The sequence below is a fragment of the Passer domesticus genome, chromosome Z (assembly GCF_036417665.1).
Source record: "Passer domesticus isolate bPasDom1 chromosome Z, bPasDom1.hap1, whole genome shotgun sequence".
NCBI classification, from domain to species: Eukaryota; Metazoa; Chordata; class Aves; order Passeriformes; family Passeridae; genus Passer; species Passer domesticus.
Genome location: NC_087512.1, coordinates 27556599 through 27579822, shown reverse-complemented (window position 1 = coordinate 27579822; position 23224 = coordinate 27556599). Strand labels below are relative to the sequence as shown.

The window sequence follows — 23224 nt, the reverse complement described above, 5'->3', positions numbered from 1 at the left end:
TTAAGAGGGAGAGAATATTAATACAGCTCTTTAACTGACTTCCCTTAAGTCAGTTCCCTTGACTTACTTAATCCATTTCATGCCACTGCTTCTCAATGGGCACACTGGCAAAATAACGTGCTGCAGCCACGCTAATGCTGTTCTAAAGCACCCAGTGGAGAAAAAATGAGGAAGACAGATTCTAGAATGTACAGGAAAAAGAGAAGAAAAATATTACAGAACACTAAAAAATTCTTTTACTCTGTTTTCTTTTCTCTCATGATGAAGGAGGATCCATCAGCAGCAAAACAACAAATAAAATCTGCGAAGTTCCTGCTGTGTTCTTACTGAAGTTTTGTTATTCATTCTGCCAGTGCCAAAACAGTATTTATTGAGGTTTACAAACAAAAACAGCTGTAGGCTGTACATATTGACTGAAACTACAACTACAAACAAATTTTAACCACATCATTACTAAACAGAAACTTTCACAACTTAGATTTGGGATTTATAAATTAGTGACAAACAGAACAGCTTTCAGAATTTTAAACACTTTTTTCTTTTTTTATATTCTTCCCTGTCATGATGAGAGACAGTTGTTCCCTGATTGAGGAGGAATCTTAGCCAAAATTCATACATAGGACAGAATCACTTCTGTTCTGATATACTATACTTGTTCTCAAAAAACCCAAAAACTTACAATGTACTCCATCTGCTTCAGTAGAGTATCAATCCATTTCTCCAGGTTTGACTGAAAATTAGTCCACCCAGTAAAAGGCAGATAAAAAAAAAACATTAAATGAATCTTTATCACAAATTAGAAGGAAGGCTAAAAGTCACTTCTGAGACACAGAATGATACTGTACCTCTGGGAACTACTTCTCATTTTGGTTTTTCAACATTAAAAAACCTGAGTAAAACGGGAGATAAGCATGTCATAGGAAAGATGTGTGCTAACATCTTTACAAACAATTTGATGGGTGAGGGTCTTCAGAAGCAATGGGTGGTAATATCTTTGAAATGGGTCTTAATGTCCCTGCAAACCTCAAGCTGCAAGTTTGTTACAGAACCTAGACAGTTTGGCTCCTGAACTTCAGGCTAACAGACAAACCGGTCCACACAAAGTCTACTTCAGGACCCAGCTAGCCTGAACTTCTGAACTTTGGGGTAAAATGACAGGTTCAAGGGAGCATATGGGGTGGCTGGTTTGGGAAGGCTGTACCTTCCTAGTACCTCAGCCAATGGGGAAATGACGAGGGAAATGTGTGGCCGGGGTTTAAGATAAAAGGAGGCTGCAGCCTCTGAAACCCCGGGAGAGAAATCCCCGAGGGCGTGTGCCCCAGCGGACTCTTCCCCCTTTACATGAATAAAGTTAAAGGACTCCTCTGTCTCCTTCACGAGTACTGGCTTTTCATACCGTGATTTTCTGCACACATGAAATAGTCATAATCTGTTAATCTGGATTAAAATACTATGAAGAATGTTAACTTTCAGATCCTCCATCTCTTTCTTTTCACCTCCTTACAGTCTAGTTCTGAGGTCCTTTTTGTCTTACAGTAATGTAAATATCCTCAGGTTTCCCAGAAGACTGGTTTTCCACTATGATTCATACACCATTACAAACTTTACACTGCATCAAAAGACTTCACAAGTGAAACTGTATTTGGGCTTGTGGTCCTCTCTTAAGTCCTATTATCTCCTACACATCCTTCCTATCCCCTTCTTCCAGACTCTCACATTGTCCCATTATGTGCTTCTGCATTATTAATTTCTTCTGTAAAAGGGCACACTCATTTTGAGACCAAGGCTCAGGGTACAGTTCTCTGGCTAACAACTGCTGTGGTCAGCTCCTATCTGACTGAAATGCAATCTGCCCATCGCTCTTGGAGAGCCTTTTCAGAAGTGCCCTACCCAAGAACAGAAGATTTTGTAGGGCTGTGTTAGGCAGCTCTTAATTACCTACACAAGAGGAAGCATAAAAGTCAAACTCTGAAGCTCCTTACAGCTGAAATAAATGCTTTCAAAATCTGGGATTAGAGCTTTTGTTGCTCAATGCATTAGGAATCTTGAAATTTAAAAATAAATAAATAAATAAAAACCAAAGGCTTATCTCTAAAGCACGTGTAGAAATATTTACATAATTTACATCAAAAAACACTTGTGCAAAAAACACTGTAAAGGCAGGTTAGCACCACAGCTAATGCTGAGCTAGCATGAATTACAGTAAATGACTCTTCTAAGGAGCAAACCTGACACAGGAGAGGTGGTCATAGCTACAGAGTGAACCACCTTCTCTCTCAACTCCTTCAGACCGGTTCGCTGCCAATGTATATCCCTAAATTCTCCTGTGTTTTTAAAGTACCTTTGCCTTCAAAATTCCTTGATCTTCCAGTCTGCTTTTTTCCTAGGTGTTGGTTTGAAAAAAGACAGGTGTCTGCTTAGGAAGACAGGAGCCTCCTTTAAAATGGAAAATGTACCCCTCCCCCTCTGAATTATTGTAATTTTAAAATTAAGGGGCTCTCAGGCAAAGATATGGTAATAGGAATAACAGTTCTTTACAAGGAAAATTAAAATACAAATACAGTAGTACAAAATAAAAAAACCCTACTGACAGAGTCAGAATATGACCTGACACCCTGTTGGTCAGGGTGTTGGTAGCAGTCCCATTAAATGGTGGCTGCAGTCCTCCTGCAGTGACAGGTGTGGTTCTGTTGAAGCAGTGATCCTGTGGAAGGGTGCAGTTTTCCTCTGAAGGTCCAGTGGTGGTGAAGATGGGCCTGGTCTTCCTCTGGAAATCCAGTGGAGAAGACAGCTGCACCTCTGGGAATCCAGTGGAAAAGGCTGCCTGTGGTGTTCCAATGTCAGATTGTATCCAGGTAGGAATGCTTGGCTCCTCCCCCTGGGCAGAGCATCTCACAGTGGGATGGTGTAATTTTATCAGTCATGCAGTGGCACTCAAGGGCCCATTAACAGAAGATAACTCCCTGAGGGAGGATTGGTTGTGGAAGAGACAAAGAAAAACTGCCCCACATGGTTTTAACAGGTGGCCAATTAACAGAAGGTAACTGCCCCACCTCTAAGAGCGGGTAGTAACATACACACCCCGGCCACAACTTGCAACCCAAGACACTAGGTGTCTACAAGAAAACCTATTTCCAACACAGTTTGAACAATTACTCATTGACCACCGATATATCATAAATTGTTTCAGATACCTAGCAAAGGATATAATGCCCTAGTAGCCACTCCTCTTTTTAAAAGAAAAATTATTTTGTGTTGTGCAAATTTTAAATACATTACTGATTCTTGCTTCTACGCATTTTCAATTAAAAGAGAAACCCAGCTAACCATCCTCAACAAAGGCACATTGTTGTGCATTTAAATCTGTGATTACCTGCTTAGTCTGCTCCCAGTCACGACTAAAAGGAATGTTACAGGTAGAACGCACAGCCAAAAGTTAAATAAATGCAACACATAAAATAATGAGATGCATACTTCTGCTGTAAAGTTACACTAAACAAGCCAAACTCCTCCCTGAATTGAAATGCCATCAATTACTGACTGTGAGAGGCAGTCACCCAGATCCTCTGTATTTTTTAAACATTGTGAATCTTCCTGAAATGCCGCTTTTATTATTACTTTTAAAGCAGAGGGAGCTAGAATTTGAAGCAAAATGATGGAAGCCATTAACCTCAAGTGAAAGAACAGAATGACAAGTTTAGGGTAGTAGCATTTCTCACAAATGAGGGGTAATCTGGCAAAAAAATACTTTCCTCTTTCCTACAGTTTCTAATTTGGCCAGAACAAGCCATAATCCATTCTTCACTGAGGACAGACTTAAAATAAGATCTCTTGCTACTCTGTTGAATTTGGCACAGGAACTCTTTTACCCTTTGGGAATCATGGGCACATTCCAGCAATAGAATGGAAAAACGTATTTTTTACCAACCTTTTTTAAGTTATTCTGAAGTTTAAAAATTGGTTCAGAAAAATCAACAATGCAACATTACAGATTTACTTATCAGGGAATTAACTTTAAAGCCTTTGATGAGTATTTCAACATTGTAACTACTGGTCTTTAAAAAAACTCAAGGACAAACTTTCCTTTTATACCCCAGGGACTGCCAAATGCATTCAGCTAAAATAACTTCCAAGTGCCTGTGCCCAGATTTGTCTTGCATGTTGATGACATTGTTAGCACCTGAAACTTCATTTTGATCTTCGGGAAGCAATGATGTGCTTCTTTACTTTGCACCCTTCTTTATCATGGAAGGTAATTTATAGTTGCTGCTGCACCTCTACCGAGGCTGTTGTGGAAGAAAAGCAACAAAAGATGCCTAAACATTCAAGGCCAAGGCAAAGAAAACAGAAAAAGCTGGAATAAAACCTGAAATCACTTGTAATTTCACCCGAAAGTAAACTACAGGCTCCTTAAAGTGGTATGCACCTCAAAACTGTCTGGGGGAAAACTCCTTGGGTGTAAGACACATTAAGCCCAGTAATTCATGGTGTATCTTTAAAATTGAGTTCTTCAGCCTATTCTGCATCTTGAAACCTCACATGCCAGCACTGCCTTTGCTATAGGCAGCCTACAGAAAGCTTACAGGAATGCAATTTGTCTAGCACAAAATAAATCAAACAACAGAAACAAAACTGCATTTTTATAGCTCAGTTTTCCAGGTGCACAAGAATATCACAGGTTAAATGAGAAGAAGGAAGGGTGAGGAACCTTCAAGAACAGCTGAGGATCATGATGGAGCCAAACTTTATTTACTAAATTTTATATTTCATAGCAAATTTCAGCACTAAAAAAAACCAAAACAGATAATGTTTCAGATATTTAAAGCTTGCAGTGAAGCAACACATAACCACTCATTCAATTATTTTGTAATTAGCCAGAAGTGCAATCATTTTCCCAAACAACATAACTTAGTTTTTCCCTACCTAGCAATTCTTCTGCCATATTTAACAATGTTTTGCTTTTACTGCATCCAGCTTAGATGTGTTTGTTTTGATGTACACTGGGAAAATCTGCGCTGTCATCCACTAGCACCTCATTAAGAGCAGCACAAAAGGGAGGAGGGAAAGGGGAATGGAAAGAAAACACAAGAGCAACCTACAGCTCTGTGTTCTGTACACACAGTAGAGATGTAACATGCCTTGACCACCACATTTCATGGAAACTGCATGAACATTACCAACCAAAATGGTTGTTGGGAGAAAAAGGGTTAAAAAGTGCTCTGCATTTTGCAAAGAGGGTCTCATCAAGTTCACAGTGGAATGATCATTAATAGGGTCTTCTAGAAAGACAAAATGTTATTAGTTATCGAGGTTACAGGCATGGGGCAAGGACATAGATCTACCCAAAACATATTTTGCAGAGAATTAATTACTTTTACAGCTGAAAGTTCATGGCAAATACAGTAAGAATCAGTTTCTGACAGTGCAGAGCCTCTCAGAGCAGATAACTGCACTGTTGACACAGTAATTTGACAGAATCAGGGTAACTCAGTGTGCTCCCCATCTCTTTCAACTTAGTGGAGGACAATATAGTGTAACAACAAAAAGGAGAAAAGAGATTTTGTTCACAATGATGACTGTTCTGTGATTCACAGAACAACTGTGTACTGCAGCGTGGCTGGTTGAGGTAATGGAAGCACAATGTACCCATGTTAGAACCAACATGGTTTTGTACTACTAATCAAACCTGGAAGAGGCCTCTGAAGTTTATCCCACCCAAGCAACCTTAATACTTTTCTTTTGTACCAAGAGAGGGGAAAGCAGTTTTCTTTTCCTTATAGTAGGGCATACTGCAACCTGTCAGAGACAAAGCATTTGGCATTACTCCTGGGGTGGGGATAGATGCAGCAACACATGTTTTGCTCTCCTACTCTATGCTTTTAAAGAGAAAATATTTTAGGGTGAACGATTCTACCCCGCCCCTGTTAATTTCTATACTGGAAAGAAAAAAAATTAACATCCTCTTTCGATGCATTTGAAAAGGAATGGGAGATACCACATTAAAAGCAGCAGAAGGTTTTCAGATAACTTCTCTTCACAAGTCACCAGCCTCACTCTTCCCCTAGGACTTTTTTGTTTATACTGACTGCTAGCAAAACTCTCTAGTTTTCCTTATAAAAACTGACCTTTTTATATTTTATTTACTTGGTTTTTTTCAGGTCCCTTTGCATCACACCATTCCTGCAACCTCTGTAGCTGTCCCTGTATTTTGAGCAGAGATCAGCCATGTGAAGCTGATTTCTTACAACCTCATCCATCCCACCTTCCTCCACAATGGCCCTCCCAAGGAACAAGCATTGTGGATGGTCACCAGCAACACTCAGGTCACTTGCCCAGTACATTTCTAATCTAGTACATTTCTAATCTAGGTAACTTTCCAAAAGTCACTCAACCTGGCTGGACCAAGGCATGTTTCGTTAGTATGAAGAAAATAATTGTCAAATTGCATTAAAGCTCTTTTGTGTTTGTCAGACTACTGATTGACTCCCAGGGGGGCAAATGAAGATGTCTGAACAACACCACCATCCATGCACTGCCTAAAGAGAATGTGCAGATATGGAGGAGCATCCAACTCTATTGTACTCTGGAGTGTTTCCTTATCTTACAGTTTTTTATTTCAGTGGGTTCTAACAATGCCAGTGAAAGATGTTCTTTTAAACAAACAACAGGAACAAAGGATTTTCAAAATTGTATTTCACTACCAAAGTATACTTGTTTCAAGAAGAAATTACACACACACTCATACTCCCAAACTGTCCAAACAGAATTGTAGTAACATGGCTGAAGCCTGCCCTTCTCTAAAAAAAATATAGCTGCACAGTTGCTCCGAGGCCAAAATCACAGGCAAGTCAATGTCCACTGTTTGTATTTTCTGTAGGATCAAACCAAAGCTATCCTCTTCAACCAGCACAGGAATTTTTAGATGACTACGTAATTGTGTAAGTATTTAAACTATAGCAAAATTTGCCACTTTGATTTATCGAATTAATTACCACAGATCTATGAGATGACCTATGGAAAAAATCTCCTGTGCTTCTTCCATGACAACTTTCTATGCAAGCTACATAATTAATGATGTTGAATATCAAAATAACCTTCCTCAAGAGTTGAAGCTTTCATCTAAATATTCACAGCCTCAAGAGTGCTTTAAGATAAATGATTTTATATTAACAGTAAAGGAATCAGATTTACAAAGTCAGTAAGAATTCATAAGTTTTGCATTTTAATCACTCATAGCCACTGTATTTGATTTACTCCACAATTTCCATCAGAAAATGAAAAAGTTTTGAAGAATGACTCATTCTCAATGTAAATCTCTAGCAAGCCTCTGTCAGTCATGTTAGTCCTTTTACCAACGGTTTTTCCTGCCTTCTGACTGCAATGACATAACCAGTTTAATTACTTCATTACTTAATGACTTCTAACCTTAAAAGACTGCAAATATATGGAAAGTTAAACTAATACACACCAATTCCCCATGGAATAAAAGAAACCATTATAGACATCAGTATAACTTGTGAATTCCCTACCCTGACACTTTTACAAAGACAAAAAAAGAATAAAAATCTACATATAGATATATATAGAGATATATATATCTGTAGGGGTCTGGAATGCTTCTACCAAAGGATATCTATCTACAAATCTAATAGAGGAAAATAAAATTCCATAATTCTAATACAATATTTCCTTGGCACAAATTGTACATTCCCTTGGCTGTATTACAATAACAACCTCTGGGAAGCTACTCTTCCAAAAATTATAGCTTAAAAAGAAGCTTCGGTGCTGGACATCTGTTGGGAAGACCAAATGCCTCATAGTTTTGCTGGCAAGTTTTTTTTTTTACTTACATATTTATTAATTTGCAGTTTTCAGCAATTCATTGTACATTCATTCAACTACAGAGAAAGAACTGTTTAGTTTACAGCACAGTTTTATATGCAAATTATATTCAGTAGAGTCTCTACTCATCATAAGTGTCAACAGGAGAAAAGGCATGACAGATTTAAGGCTTGAGAATTTTTCATAAACTTTGAAGGAACACTGAAATTACAAAGCACACTGAGCTCACTGTAAAGCATTTTCTCTAAGCATATGCCAAATGAAGTATATTAAAGCGTTTTTTCTTCTAAATGTACTGTGAGACTTTATGATCCATTTTGTATTTCTAAATATTTGAGATAATTAGGAGAGTCCTATCTTCAGCATGGAGTCAAATTTACTGTTTGCTTAGCTCCCTCTGAGCTTAAGTTTGTTTCTACTCTTTGAAAATATTTCCATTTCCTTTAGTAACAATGGAGACAAAGCAAGTTTTCAACCCCAAACAAATGAAAATTCAGAAAACTCAGAGTTCAAAATGAAGAGATATTTTACTGCCAATAGGAGGGGGAAAAGTCTCAACAAATCAGCCAGTTGTTGCACTAACAACATCAAATAAAGAAATTGTAGAGCTTATTCTACCCTTTATCAATAATGCATGGCTGTGCACAGACAATTTATAGCTGTTTTCCATCACTGGGTATTGTGCAGTACTAAATAAGGTTGACAAAATTCAAGGACAGTCCACCCACACAGCTACTGTGAGCCAGCCAGGCCACTTTGAATAAACATTTTAAAGGCATAAAGTGAATTTTATTAGCATGCTGAGACACAGTTCCTAGTGGACAAAGCATCTCCTTTGAAAAAGTAGAAGTACCTTTAGCAGAAAGAAAGATGAGTTACTCTTGTGCGTCCTTACATGTAGAGAAACAGCAAAAGGCAAATTAAGAATATATAGATAAGAGCTCAAAACCCTGAACTCATTAAGATTAAAACATGAAACAAGAGAATTTACTTTCTATACTAGCAACTGATTGTCATTCTCAGGAAATCCAGAGAGCTGCTGAATTGGTGTCAGGTTCTGATGGCAAAAGAACTAAAAATCCAAGGATGTTTTGGTGGGATATTTTTTTATGTTTAGGTTGTTCCAAAGATTAATAGACTTATTTTTTAATCACTCACAAGTCTCATAAATCAGAAAAGCACACAAGCCTTTCATCAATATAAAGAACTAGTTACTGTACTGAAATAGCTCAGCAGCACTTATTGTGCCAGTAACATTGAGCAGTGGGGTCCCTTCCACAGACCAAATTCACAAAAATGTAGTATGGCACAAGTTAGCTGCTCTTGGTCAGTAGCACCACTTCCAGTCACAGTGGTCCCAGCACCTGAATGCCTGAAATGCAAGAAAGCATCAAGGAACTTGGAGCACACGTGCTGGCCACCAGCAGCAGAGGATGCAGACACGATCTGCACACCCTGGGCTCAGTTTCACCTGGGCCCTGCTCAGCAGTGGCCAGTCTAAGGTGGGGGCTCCAGCCGGGCCCTCCTCAGCTTGGCTTCAGACATGGAGTCAGGTACAACCAGCCACAAGACGGATGGCAGCACCACCAGGGTTTGGGTCACACTGCAGACTTCTACTGCTGCTTCCTTTGCAGTCAGGCTGCACAGCTGGCTTCCCTCTAGAAATTGGCAAGCACGAGGTGACACTGTGGCAACCTTTTCATATCCAGAGCACAAATCCAGGTCTCTCTGGCAAGTGGCATGACAAGATGGCTCGGAAAAAATCCTTCTGTACAATGTGGGAAAGTGGAAGCTGTAACATAGCGCAGCTGTGCAGCTTGATGGCCTTGTGGCATATTTAAGCACAACCAGAAATAAGGGGAGGAAGGATGAAATAACCAGCTTTAACTGGTTCTTTCTTTCTTAAGTTTAGCTTAAGCTACAAATGGTTTACGTTAGTCAAGTGGAAATACCTGGTCAAATAAAAAAAGTGACTGCATGTAATTGTGCAGGTGTTGAGAGAAGAAAATCAGCTCTTTTCAGTGGTATTTGGATTTGAGCAAGCTTAACTGCACTTACAATACACATATTTTCTCAAAAATCACATCTCCCTTGCATGTGAAGGTATATCAGGGACCTCTGAAGCCAACTAATCAGTGTGCAAAACTCCAATTTAACTGGTCCAACAAGCACAGAAAACTCAGAAAGGCCAGATTAAAAGAATAAGATAAGATAAACCGAAGATAACCAGAAGTGTAAAAAAGCTACAGCTTAAGTATCAGCTAAGCAAGGTGATTGTTGAGCATTTGTATTTCAACCAGTCTGTATATTCATCTGTCGGAAGTGCAAGACTTTCTTCGTAAGGTTGGTTGCTGTTTTGAATTTTTTTCCTCTTAAAATAGGCTGAGTTTCTGCTGTGAAAAGTGAAAATGCTGTTTTAAGTCTGATAATATTGCAGTAAATCCTTTCTTTTTACTAAAATAAAAGCTAAATTAAGGCTACAGGACGCAGCTTTGAGAAACCCCAGGCAATCCCAATGAAGCAACCATGGTTTATAAATGGAAATTAATTTTAAGTCTGTTGCTCATCTCACATTGCCAGAGTCTGTGATCCAACTACAAGTGCAGTGCTTTAATCATCTGCACAGGGATCACATTCAGTGAAGTTCAGAAACAGACAAAATGCTTTTGGGCCCTCTCCATGGAGTGTATCACACCAGTGAGATGCAGGCTTTGTAACACACAAGCAAAAAGCACTGAGGTGCTCACATCAGTATTTCAAGTATCAGTATCTGTACAAATGCAAAATGCCTTGAGCATAATGAAATGTTGTGTTACATGCCATCATACCACACCCAGTTTTCAAATACTGTGCTTTGCAGAGAGAAATTACACCTACTTCTCCCAAGACTCACTAAATTACTAACCTTACCTTGTGTACTGACGTTTAATTGGTAGCACATCTCTATGCTGACAGCTACTGCCAGTAATGCCTGTGTTCCCCTACCCTCTGTAAGTGCCCAGAGCTACTGATGCAACAGGACAGCGTGTAGGGATAAGCAAAGATAAATGTATGTGTGTATGTGACTTGGGGGGGGCACTTAAACTCAGAGCACCTGAAATATGGAAATATCTTCTTCATCCTGCTCCTCTCCATATCCACAGCCTTGTGACAAGTCACTGATAAGAGTCCACTTCTCATTGACTGTACCTGGTGCTCCTGTGCTTTCCGAGGCAGTCAGCAATCATCCCCATTGTCAGCCCCCTGAGAGCCCATACAAGTCTGCTCTGGATTTTCCAGCCTTTCTGCAATCTGCAATCTCTTCACCTCTGTCTGCACGTGTTTCCCTACAGCACCCTCCCCTCAATTCCCACCCTGTACCTTGCAGGGCCCCCCGCTGCACCCCACTGACAGCAGGCTGTGACTGCACTCCATTACTGGCACTGGCTGCAGCAGACTGCCAGGGCTGGGGGTCTGCAAAGGCAACCTGAGAACGCCTCTGGGCATATATGCACACATTTCCTCCACTTAGAAACCCATGCTTGGCTGAGGTTGACCACTTCTACAGCCAGGACTGGCTGCAGCACACAGCCACACAGGAACTGCAACCAGCCTAGTCACAGCAACATAAGTTTCCTTATTTTGCCTGTTTAAGCATTTCTCCTGCTGTATCAAAACACTTTTCTGCCACCAGAAAAGATAAAATCCATGTACTAATGCTTTTCCTGGTAGTAGAATAACCTCCAGAAGAGCAAGAACCCAGGTACACCCAAGAGAAGAATAGCATCCTCCAATGAGGAACAGACACTGCTCTATGAGCAAGAGCCCAGGGCCAATCCAAAACGTGCTGGTGTAAGGCCTGCAGAGGAAGTGCACACAGGCTTCCCAATCATGGCCACTTGTCTATTGCAGAACCCTCTGCCCCCTCTCTGAAGTGCTTTTACACAACAGAGACAGAGAGAGTCAGTGGTGTCCAGGTGCTTCCAGCTACTCACACAACTCCACATCTAAACATCAAGTTCACGGAGTAATGAAAAATGGCAGGAGATCAGCTTTTCCAGGAGATCAGTTTCAAAATTCGAGGAAAACCAGCTGGCGTCCTCATGTCTTTTGGATCACTAGATTCAGGAGCCCTTTACCTGCCCCATATGCTGGCAGCAATTCAAGTCCACATCTGGAAGTACCAGATTTACGCCACAGTCAAAAGCAAAAACAAGCTCTCCACACTCAAAAGCCAAACAAGCTGTCTCCACTGCTTGTTTATGCTCTGATGAAAGCTGCAAAAGCAGCAGAAGAAAAGCTATTAGCCATCCCAGGTAATCACAACTGTCAAAAGACTAAATCCTTCCTCTTCAAAAGAGAAGTTCAGTTTTAGGTGTGTCTCACCTCTCATCCAACTCTGCAGCATATTGCAGTGCATGTAATAAGGTGGGCAGGCAGTGACACTCTAAGTGTAAATGAAAACAGAATTCAACTGCCACTTCAAACAGCAACTGTCAAACCTGAGGCAATTTAGGACTCAGTAGGAAAGAGCCTTTACACAGCCTTTACTTATCTGGGTTTCCTTTCTTAGAGATTTCATTCAGGCCATCCCTTTGGTGTTGCTTTTAACCTGATGTTTGCACAGAAAAGAGAAAAAAAAATACATAGCCCCGTTCTGCTGGGGTACTTATACCCAGTCACTGGTCACCATAACAACTTTGCAGTGGTAAGAGGCCACGCTGCTCACTGGGCACAGCATAACCCTGGTACTGATTGACTCTCTGCCCGTCTGGTCTGTGGCTGGTCTGCTGCACCCTGAGAAAATGCAGCAGCACTACAGTGCAGCTGACAATGCAGCCATGAATCCGAAAGATGTACAGGAAACATGGGTAATCAATGAAAGATCACAGCAGCAACTCCAGTCAAAGCAGAATGGTCACTTTTCTAGCTACAGTCATGTTTAGCTTCACAGCCCTATTTTTCCTGGTGAATTTTCTCAGCATGGCATTCTATAGGGACTGAAGACCACTACTACTAAATAATTCTAATACATGGATAGAAGAACTAAGGCACACGAATGGAAAGATATACAAGCACTTGTATAGAATTAGTGATTTAGGAAAAAAAATAAATTGTTTCTTCATGGATGTTTCTTGAAATTGCATGGATTGTCTTAGTGAAGTCAGTGAATTTGCTTATAACCAATACTGATAGCTGGGTCCAATACAAGACCTTAGGTTCATGTAGTTTTGTGCTGATTTTGACTAGGGTGAAGTTAATTTTCCTCATAATAACTGATAAAAAGCCATGCTTTAAATTTGTGTTGGTAACAGGATTGATAACACATGGACATTTTGATTATTGCTGAGTTCATGCATAACGACAAGGCTTTTTTTTGCTCCTCATACCACACGACCAGCAAGGAGGCTGGGGGTGCACAAGGAACTGGGAGGGAACACAGCCAAGACAGATGACCCCAGCTGACCAAAGCAATATTCCAGACCATATGGCATCACGCTCAGCATATGAAGAGGGAAGAAGGAAGAGGGAACATTTGTAGCAATAACATTTGTCTCCCCAAACCAACTTTATGTGTGAAGGGGCCAGGCTTTCCTGGGATGGCTGAACACCTGCCTGCTCATGGGAAGAGGTGAATTAATTCTTGTTTTTGCTTTGCTTCCATGCATGGCTTTTGCTCAATGCACACGTTTTTCACTTTGACTCTTCTGCTTCTCTCCCCCACCAGAGTCAGCAAATGAGTGAGCAAGTGGCTGTATTGGACTAAATCACAATAGGCTGATTAGAGATCAAGAGGTGGGACTAGGACAGATTGTGGAACCACATCTGTCTTCCTCCCTCTGCCCTGGCAATAACATCTTACCTTAAAAGACTGTAACGGAAGTGCCAGTCTCAGTCTCTACTTTCATTAGGCCTTTTTAAACATCAGAAATAATGCAGCAGATTCAGTTAATTCAGTGTGTCAGCATTTGACATTCAGGAACCTGAGGTCATCCTACAAGAAGAGAAATGAAAAGCACCAATTAGTCCATATGTTGTGCAATATTTCTTGTGCTTAAAACTGCTGATACCTGGTAGAGCCATGCTACTGAGCAATGAAGTAATTACCACAAAAATGAAAGGCTAAGTTATTTTTTGTTTCCAAGGCGAAATGCTCAAGCACATTTTGGCAACAGCACCATGGTGAGAAACCATACATCTTGCAATAGCTGCATCACCCTGCCCTGCCTTCCCAATTTAAATCTTTGTTCAAACAACAGTCCATGTGAATGCACAGAAACAAAGCTCCAGGCATGTCAGGATATACAGACACACCAGTTACAGAAACACAGCAGTAAATGTTTGTAACCCAGATTAGTTTGAACTGGGAAATGCATCAGAAGCCCATGTGAGTAAAGTATTAGCATGTTATAAGTGAGGCTCTTGATGTATGTGGAAGACACATGGAGGTATTATATAAACTACAGGAAAAGGAGAAACATTTACAGATGGACTTGGTTCTTCCCCTGGATAGGCTTTTCACAGAATTCTCATCCTGCAAGCACTCAACCCATAATGAGTGAAGCTGCAGAAGAGTTAATGCCTGCACCACTACAGCATATAAGACAGCTCTCATCCTCCACAACAATTCAGCAAAGATATCCACCACTAAGGTTTGGATACTTGTTTTTCAGCTCCAGTCCATTTGGTGTGCTTAATCCTCCAAATGAGCAAACTTCCCAAAACTAGAGGCACACATACATACACGACAGGGCTCCTTGCACTGAGATATCCTGCCAAGGGCCTCTCACAGCTACAGTCCAAGGCAGCTGCACCCTGAGGTGGTGCTGATGTGGAACAGTTGCACAACGACACCGCTTTGACATTTGACAGCTATGGAGTGATGGGCCAGCAGAAAAACTTACCTATCTGTAGCATGGTTACCCAAGAGAGCTTTAAAGATTATTTTCAGGTAAAAGACTTCTCATCATCCAAGCTGTTAAGTACTTCCTTAAAGCGTTGGTACAAATATAAAAAGTGACCTCTGTCCCAGTTTGTAAAACTATAGAGATGGGGGCTTAATTGAGTACAAGCAAATCTATCATGTAAAAAAATACAGAGTTTTTATTACAAATTAATAAAAAATCTAGCATTGAAAGCATGGCACAGGCCAACGTGCCTATACAAGCAAATATATTGTTCTAATCCTACACTGTTTACAAATCCTGAAAAAAGCCTCATAAGGGTTAATTATCTTCATAAACTTAAATTAAAAGTAGTATTTGAAGGGAAACTACAAGGGCCCATGTCTTTGGGAAGAGTGAAGAGGGAAAATAAGTTGGAAACCTACATTTGTTAAAAAAACAGAAATCCAAAAGCCCCAAGCAATTTCTTCCCACCCTCCCCCTTTTCTAACACTTTCTCAGTATATTTACTTCTAATTTTAGCTATTTTTGTAAAATATTAATATTTTATACAGCAAGTTACCTAGTTATGATACCTTAAAAATGCCTTTCTTATAATGAGGGTATATTCTAAGCTGATTACAAACATCCCCATTTACATAACAACAAAGACTGCAACTGCATATGGAAACTTGAGATTATAGGAAACAAATAATATCCTTGGAGCTCTAAATTCACAGATTATAGGAAGCACCACAATCATTGCTTTTTTTCTACGGCCTCTTCCACTACACTTCTCTTTAAAGCAGCACAGCACTTTCCAGATGCTCAGTCTGGAAAGTTATAGTTATACACAGTCGTACACCCTGGGCCACTGCTCAAGGACACGAAAACCTGACTTTCAAACCCCTGCTGCCATGTGTCCCTATACCATGGAGTCAAGATCATTCAGGTGTTTCTCATGATTTTTTTTTTTTCAACAGATGTCACATTCTGCTCATTGTCCCACAGCTAGCACAAACTCCTTACCAGTAATTCAGCTGAAGAGAGTTTATGCCCACACCTGTTCCAAATCAGTCTAAAAACACAGTAATGGTTCAACTCCAAAGGCCAGAACCAGGACAGGGCTTGAGCCCCAAGATGAACTAGTAACAACGTTGGGGGAATTTTTCCTTTTTGTCAAAGAGGGCTGACCAAAAGTCAGAAATCCTTTGGGAGCTAAGACTTATCACATACCTGACTGCTTTCCACACAAGATGGAAAGAATGCTTCTGTTTCACTTTTTACCCCAAACAAATCACAGCACGCATGTGTACACAATCATCCAAGCATGACCAAAACAAAAAACAGTACACTGTATACCCATTTTTTCCCCTCAAGGGGAGAACAAACCACACCTAACAGGTATTAATAAAAACACCAAACATCAGAGAACATTCTGTTACAATGGGTATTTAAAATAATATGTGTAATACCAAGCAAAATTTTAATCTGTACAAAATAGATTAATGTATCTCGCATAAAAAAGTAATTGTTCTTCAAAACTGCCTCACAAATGGCAATCTCATTTTATTTCCAGCCAGAAAATTTACTCAATGATTAGCATAACTAAGTATTAAGCACAAGGAAAGAAAAGCAGAAATGAAAACAAACACGGTCAAACAGTTAAGCGGAGATATTGACTATACAATGGGAGTCCATTTACTGATAAAGTTGTAATTTTTACATAAAGTTTTAATCTTCATAACATTTTAGATTTAAGCTAAAGTTACTATGCAACAAATATTCCTTAAAGTCCCTGAGACATGGTGTCAATTTTTAACAAAGGGTCCATGTCTCATGGAGTACTTCACTAGCCTGACACGTCATCAGATGGGTAACACATGTATTCCATCTTCTCTCCTTTTCCATTCTAGCACTGTTGAACACCTCCGCCCACATGCTCCTCCAACACGCACACTTCATTCCAGCAGACAGCAGCCTGATTCACTTATCTAAAGAGGAATTTATGCTGGCCTGAAAAAACATCAGCCCCCTCAAATGCACGGACATACCTAGATTGGTTCTTGAGATATGCCTCAGATGTTGTGTCCAACAAGCACTGCTAAGTGATCTAGAAATGTCCTGTATAGCACCAGAGGGGTAGTTACATTCTTAGTGCGAAGGAGACTTTTTTTAAAAAATAAATTTGAATGTAACATTTTCAGTGGTGAAGGCACTATTTCCTGGTGAACATGTTCTACATTTTGGGACAGGAAAGCCTTTAAGTAGTCAAAAGCACTATTCAGCCTTGGTACATTTCACTGACATAAGTTCTCATAATTACTAAAGGAAATAACTAAGGCTGTGGCTGGGTGGCACAAAGGACCATGCTAATTACCGCTTCAGAGACACTAATTAATCCGGGCAGGGCACCACAGTAACATGACTGCTCCGCCTTGGGAATCTCACAATGTTGATGTATTGCCATTTGGATACCCGCTCCCACCCAAGCACTCTCTTTCACGTGAAAGAGTCTTACACGAAAGATGAGCCTTCCATAGAGGGGTGTTTCCTCCCAGAAGCTGTGTTTCATTGAAATCTGCCACCTTCATCACACAATACTGAGCTGTCCACTGCACCAATTCTTGAAAAACAGTAAAAGAATCAAGAAGCAATTACTGAGCATCCTCGGCTGCTGGAGGAGGCATGCGAGAGGCTATACCTACAGACAGTGTCCTGGGCTCCAGAAGAAAAGGTTCAGGTCAGCATATCAGAGGAGCTATGTGTAACGATAATGGTGATTGTCTGACAATCAGCTGCGGCAACTCACACCACATTTAAACAGACACCTTTAAAACGGACCAAGGAGAAACCCTCTAGCACTAGCATACATGTTCTCCATTTAGTAAGCTCCAAGTAGCGGGTAATAGTGGGGTTGTTAGCAGGGTAGAAGTTAAATTGTTGCCAAAGCGACTTTGTTTTCAACTTTCTGGAGATAAAACAAGTCCTGGGCTAAAGCCAGAACACTTTATCTACTGTACCTGATGCCACCTCTTGGTACCAAGACATGCTCTTCACGTACTTCAAATGGACTTTGATCTCCTTTTGAATTGTCAAAACACATACAATAAGGAATAATGTACACAGCAGTAATGTCCCAAAAGGTAAAAGCACCTGTCCCAACAGGAACTGGAACCAGAGAGCAATAGGGAAGGGGAACACCTGAGACACAATACAACCTGCAGCAGAACACTGCCTCCTACCTGTCCACAATAAAGAATGAAAGACACAGAAGGGTCATTCCCTATGGCACAAACAAACCATAGCCAGAAGTACTGCCATGCAGAACAGAATTTCCAATACTAAAAGCCCCTATCCAATCCCCTCTTTCTTCTCCCCACAAATATACATTTAAAAATGAGTAATTTCTGATGCAATCCTGTTCTTATGGCCTCTCTCAACAGACACAGATCTTCTGCAGTCTCATGAATTCAGGATTTACTTAAGTGAGACGGCTCACGTTGCAGGTAAATGGTATACACCAGCTCACCTAGAAGCTGGCAGGCGAGGCTGGCTTCTCACATGTCTGTCAGCTCTGCACAGAGGTCACAGCACAAGGAAAGACAGCTTCACCTTGGGTTTGTACCATAGCGCTCAGAAGTTGGCAACTGGTTTCAGCACGTAGGCTGTTTCTTGTAGCAAAAGCACAGGGACAAGTGAGTAACAGAGTGCATTGCCTTGAGACAGGGAGAAATCACATCGATTAAACACTATCAAGAGTCCTTGAGATTTTCATGCTCTTAGCAGAGAGAACAAATACTCAAATAAGTCTGCCAGATGAATAAAACACCATATAAAGCATAACAATGCACTTATGAGTAATTAAATTGCAGTAAATTGGTGTTAAAGCACAGTTTTCACACTTACAAATGCTTCAGCTCATGAAAAAGTAGAAAGGTGCCATAAAAGACACATTTGCTACTCAACCCATTTGAAAATTATTCACAAATGTTGTCAAAACATATGGTGGTGTACATCTGAGTTTAACACTACCTAACAAAAGGCTCTTTCCTTCAAAATATTTTTTTTACCCACAGGCTGATAGTGAATTGTACACAGTACAAAGTGGCAACATAGGTGAAAACTTCAGTCTTCAAACAACTAGTCAAGGTGGTGACAAAACCCAGCAAGCCACACAAACGTGCACTGAATCTCAATAGCTTCTTTACAGCTGCCACGTGGGTGAAGTTAACTCAGCATCCAGTGGACACACAAAGATCAGATGCATGTCCCACTCCCTCCTCCAGAACCTTCCCTGCAGAAACAGTGGAGCTCACACTGGGCTTTGTGAGAGGAGGCCTTTGCTTGGTAGGAGAAACAAGACCATGACACAAGCACCACTGCAGTGGAGAGCTTCAGCTGACAGACAGAGATCTGAGTCTTAACCAGAAATGGGCAAAGAAACAGAATGAACAACAACCAAGGCTGCTTCCAGAGATGAAGCTTCACTGACAGTGCTAGAATTCACCCAGGACTTTCTTTTCTCCCATCTTTACTCTTGGACTTCACTAATATAGGGATTCACACCCAGTGACTGAGGAGATAAAGTCAATAACACACCCAAGTTTTGTTTGTGAGCATTTTTTTCCCATACAGGCCCCAGGTGCATGCAGACGTAGTCCTTTCTTTGTTCTCTGACTGCAAAACTGAGCTAGCAAATCTTAGTCCAGATTTAAAAACATAGTGATTTGTCTATGGCTCCAAAGCAGGATGTGTTTAACAAGGCCAGTTTAGATGGGACACTTGATGTTAGGCAAGAATGGAGCGAGAAGAGGGTGTCACAACAGAAGCACTGGCATAAAGTTACCTAAAAAAGTGATTCAAGAAAGAAGGAAAACTGGGAAGACCCTCAGCTACCTATCTTCTCCTTTAAACTTTCCTTCATACACCAATTATATCCTATACTGCATCTCTTATCCAGATATATCCTTTGCTTTTTTACATCACTGTATCATAAATTACTGCTGATAAGCAACAAAAGACATGATGAATCTGTGCTTGCTTCCTTAAGGCAACCAGAGATTAGGAGAGGGCATGAAAGTATTTCTTTTGTCTTGCAATGAAAAGGAACTGCAAAGGTGGGGAATGAAACTGAAAGGGATCATAAAACACTATCTTGCTCGCCTTGTTCCCAGGTGAGACACAGGATGCTCCTGAGGAGAGCCACTTGCTTACTCCTCTGGTCCCATATCAGCTGAACAAGAAGAGGGAGGGAAAGGGATCTGGAAACTCTTAAAAAGCAGAAGATATTTCACTAGATATCTTATCCTTTAAAATTCAGTTAAAGATACAGAACTGATAGATATTATCTCCAGAAGCAGATCTGAAACATTTTATGACTCCCGAAAATGTTTAGTTGCTAGATTTCAAGTGACAAAAGCAAATATCTGTAAAAACTCCTCTTTGTGCTCTTTCCCCATCCTCACAGAGTATGAAAACAGTCCCCAAATGTTAGTCATCACTACACATCTTCCTGGTGTAACACAGCTAGAGCTAACAAAAGGCAGCTGGTCAGGCTAGCTAGAAGCATGCCAGGAACCTGCAACTTAGGGAATTCCTGGCTCTCACATATCCACCTCCATATCTAGGCTTCAAGGCTGAAGCTCCACTTCATTAAGGACAGGAAACATCCTGAGACTTCAAGTGAGAATAAAAATCAACAACAGAGCTCACATCTTTCTCTGGCACCAAGTCAAACCCTGGAGCAGGTCAATTTTTGCAGCTTTTCCATATGCATGTTACCTAGCTGCCTTTAGGGATTTTCAAGAGGATCTTATGACCATCGTCCTAGTGATATTCTAAAGTTTGTATTCCTAAAGGATGGGAATTTTGGAAGGGCTGTGGGCTAGGGTTTGGGAATGATCCTCAACACTCTCCACACACTCCTGGTAACAGTTCCGTGGAAGTTATGACACTGAAACAAGATGAGAAAAAAAGTCTCCATCATATTTTCAGCCTAAAGCTCTGAAAACACAATGAATTTATGAATCCCAGGCTGCACAGTGCTGTTGGGCTGCACACACCTCACTACAGCAGACTGCAACAAAAAGGGACCTCAGAAGTCATGTATCATTCAGGGCCATTGTCATGGCAATACTGTTTTCCTTGTACGAAAAGAAAAAAAAAGATATTACAGCTGTCTCATCAGATGTTCTGAATCAATTGCTTGAAGAACAACTAAAAAAAATAAGGTAATTCTGCATTTACCTCCTGTGAAGCAAACTAATCTGTAATAACTACTATATGTTCCTATGCCTTCAACAGCACTGTGTTCTAGACAAAAGAGTAAACCAGACATTTTAGATGAGAGATGGTAGGCAAAAAAAAGACTTCCAAGTGTTCAATAACCAGGAAAATTAAATAACCAAGTATATTGCCTCCAAGGAAAAGGACAGATTATTCCCCAGAGTTCTACCACCAGCTCTCAACAGAACAGCTTTCTCCAATTAAACTTCAAACCCAGTCACAGTAAGATATTTGTTGGTGTCCCTAGGAAACAAAGCAGCTTGTCCTAGTATAAGGAAGACAAGGGGAGGAGAAGCAGGACACAGGTAGTGGTGGTCAGGATGTTCTTCTCTTCTCCAACTTACCATGGCTTGTATATTCAGCAATGGCATTGTTCAGGAACTCTACTAAAGGCAGCATACACAAATGGAAATACTTTTGGAATCATAAAATGGTTTGGCTTGAAGGAGAATTAAAAGATACCTAGTTACAATCTCCCTGCCATGGACAGGGACATCTTTCACTAGACCAGCTTGCTCCAAGCTCCAATCAGCCTGGCCTTGAACATTTCCAGGGATGGACTATCCACAACTTTTCTGGGCAATCTGTTCCAGTGTCTTACCATCCCCTCAGTAAAGAATTTTTTCTTATATCTAATCTAAACCTACCTTCTTTCAGTTGTAATCCATTTCCCCCATCCTGTCGGTACATGCTCTTGTAAAAAATCCCCCTCCATCTTTCTTGCAGGCTCCCTTCAGATACTGAAAGGCAGCAATCACATCACCCCAAAGCCTTCTCTTTTCCAGGCTGAATAATCCCAATTCTTTCCAATTTTCCTCACAGGTGCTCCATCCCTAACCACCTTAGTGTCCCTCCTCTGGACTCACTCCAACAGGTCCATGTCCTTCCTGTGCTGGGACCCCAGAGCTGCTGCAGCCCTGCAGGTGGGGTCTCAGCAGAGCAGAGCAGAGGGGCAGAATCCCCTCCCTGGCCCTGCTGCCCACCCTGCTCTGGATGCAGCCCAGCACACGTGTGGCTCTCTGGGCTGGGAGTGCCCATGGCTGGGTCAGCTCCAGCCTCTTATCCACTAATATTCATGTCCTTTCTGCCAAAAAAATAAGGAGTGAATCTCTCCTTATAATATTAATATACCCTCTCTCTCTCTCCACATACAGAACACCGCTGTCCCTCTCTAAAACCTTAAACACTAGATTTTCATGCTCCAGCTCATGGACATTAAGGTTGTAGTCTAACAACAATCCTTTAAAGTAGATTGTGGAAAACACACGTACACACAGTGTGATTGTCACTGTGTGCTTCTCTTGAACTGCTAAAAAATGCCACCTACATGCAAAATTTCCATATACCCACACAGTGCATGAAACCCAAAGGTCACTAAGCAATGTGAACCTCAACCATCTCTGTCTGAAAAGTTGTAGGCTCCCATTTGCAAAGGCAGCCAGCAAAAGGCAGGGGAGGCAGAGCACAGAATGCAGATGAAAAAGCACAAGCTTTGCAACGCTGCTTTATCATCTCAGCATACTTACAGGTACACCAGGTCACCATGGATGAAAAATCACCAACAATTAAATTGTTGTCCCACTACCGCTTCTGCTGAGCAGAATTTGACTTGTGTGGGACTGTCTGTGTTGCTGCAGCAGTTTGCAAACAGTCTGTGCACCATAAAGAGACACCGACCAGGTGCGCACACACACACACACACACACTTTAATACTCCTTCAACATTAAGTACTGCTATTCAAAAACAAATCACCACTACAAGCCACAAGCACTCTCCCATTCAGATATATTTTAAATAGTCCATTAGATTGTAAATCCAAAACCTACCCAGTGACACAAACCTAATCTGATTTCACTATTTCCTGAAAGAGCAAAAAAAAAAAAAAACTGTATTAAAAACTTACAGGGCTGTTAGTCCACCGTTTCTCTCTGGCACACGGTACATTATTTAACTGCAATGCCTGAAACAGTAACTTGACCTCTCTGGGAAGGTGGGCGGTATTATTCAAGCTGAAACATTAGAAACATGCATAATTACTCTGGGTATTTGCCACACATTCTTTCATCCGTAAACCAATATGAATGGAAAAGTCACACTGACACTCCAGGCTTAGATCATACCCCAACCATCCATTATGAAAATTTTTCATGAGGTCTCAGGAGAACAAAATTTCTTAGGGCCAGAGAAATTTTCTCTGGACTTAACTGTGCATATGTTAAATGCTGCACAT

The 23224-nt window shown here is 40.8% G+C and overlaps 1 protein-coding gene across 4 annotated transcripts in view; it reads right to left on the bottom strand.

The window, feature by feature from the left end:
- Positions 1-23224, bottom strand: part of KANK1 (KN motif and ankyrin repeat domains 1) — a 128858-nt gene that overhangs the window by 82681 nt on the left and 22953 nt on the right. For 2 of the 4 annotated variants that reach the window (XM_064403118.1, XM_064403121.1), the window contains one exon: positions 13685-13816. The gene's annotated coding sequence lies outside the window, so the exon portion shown is untranslated. Of the gene's footprint in view, positions 1-7425; positions 7441-13684; positions 13817-22897; positions 23004-23224 lie in introns of those variants that run through there. The other 2 variants (XM_064403120.1, XM_064403122.1) reach the window with 2 other exon arrangements.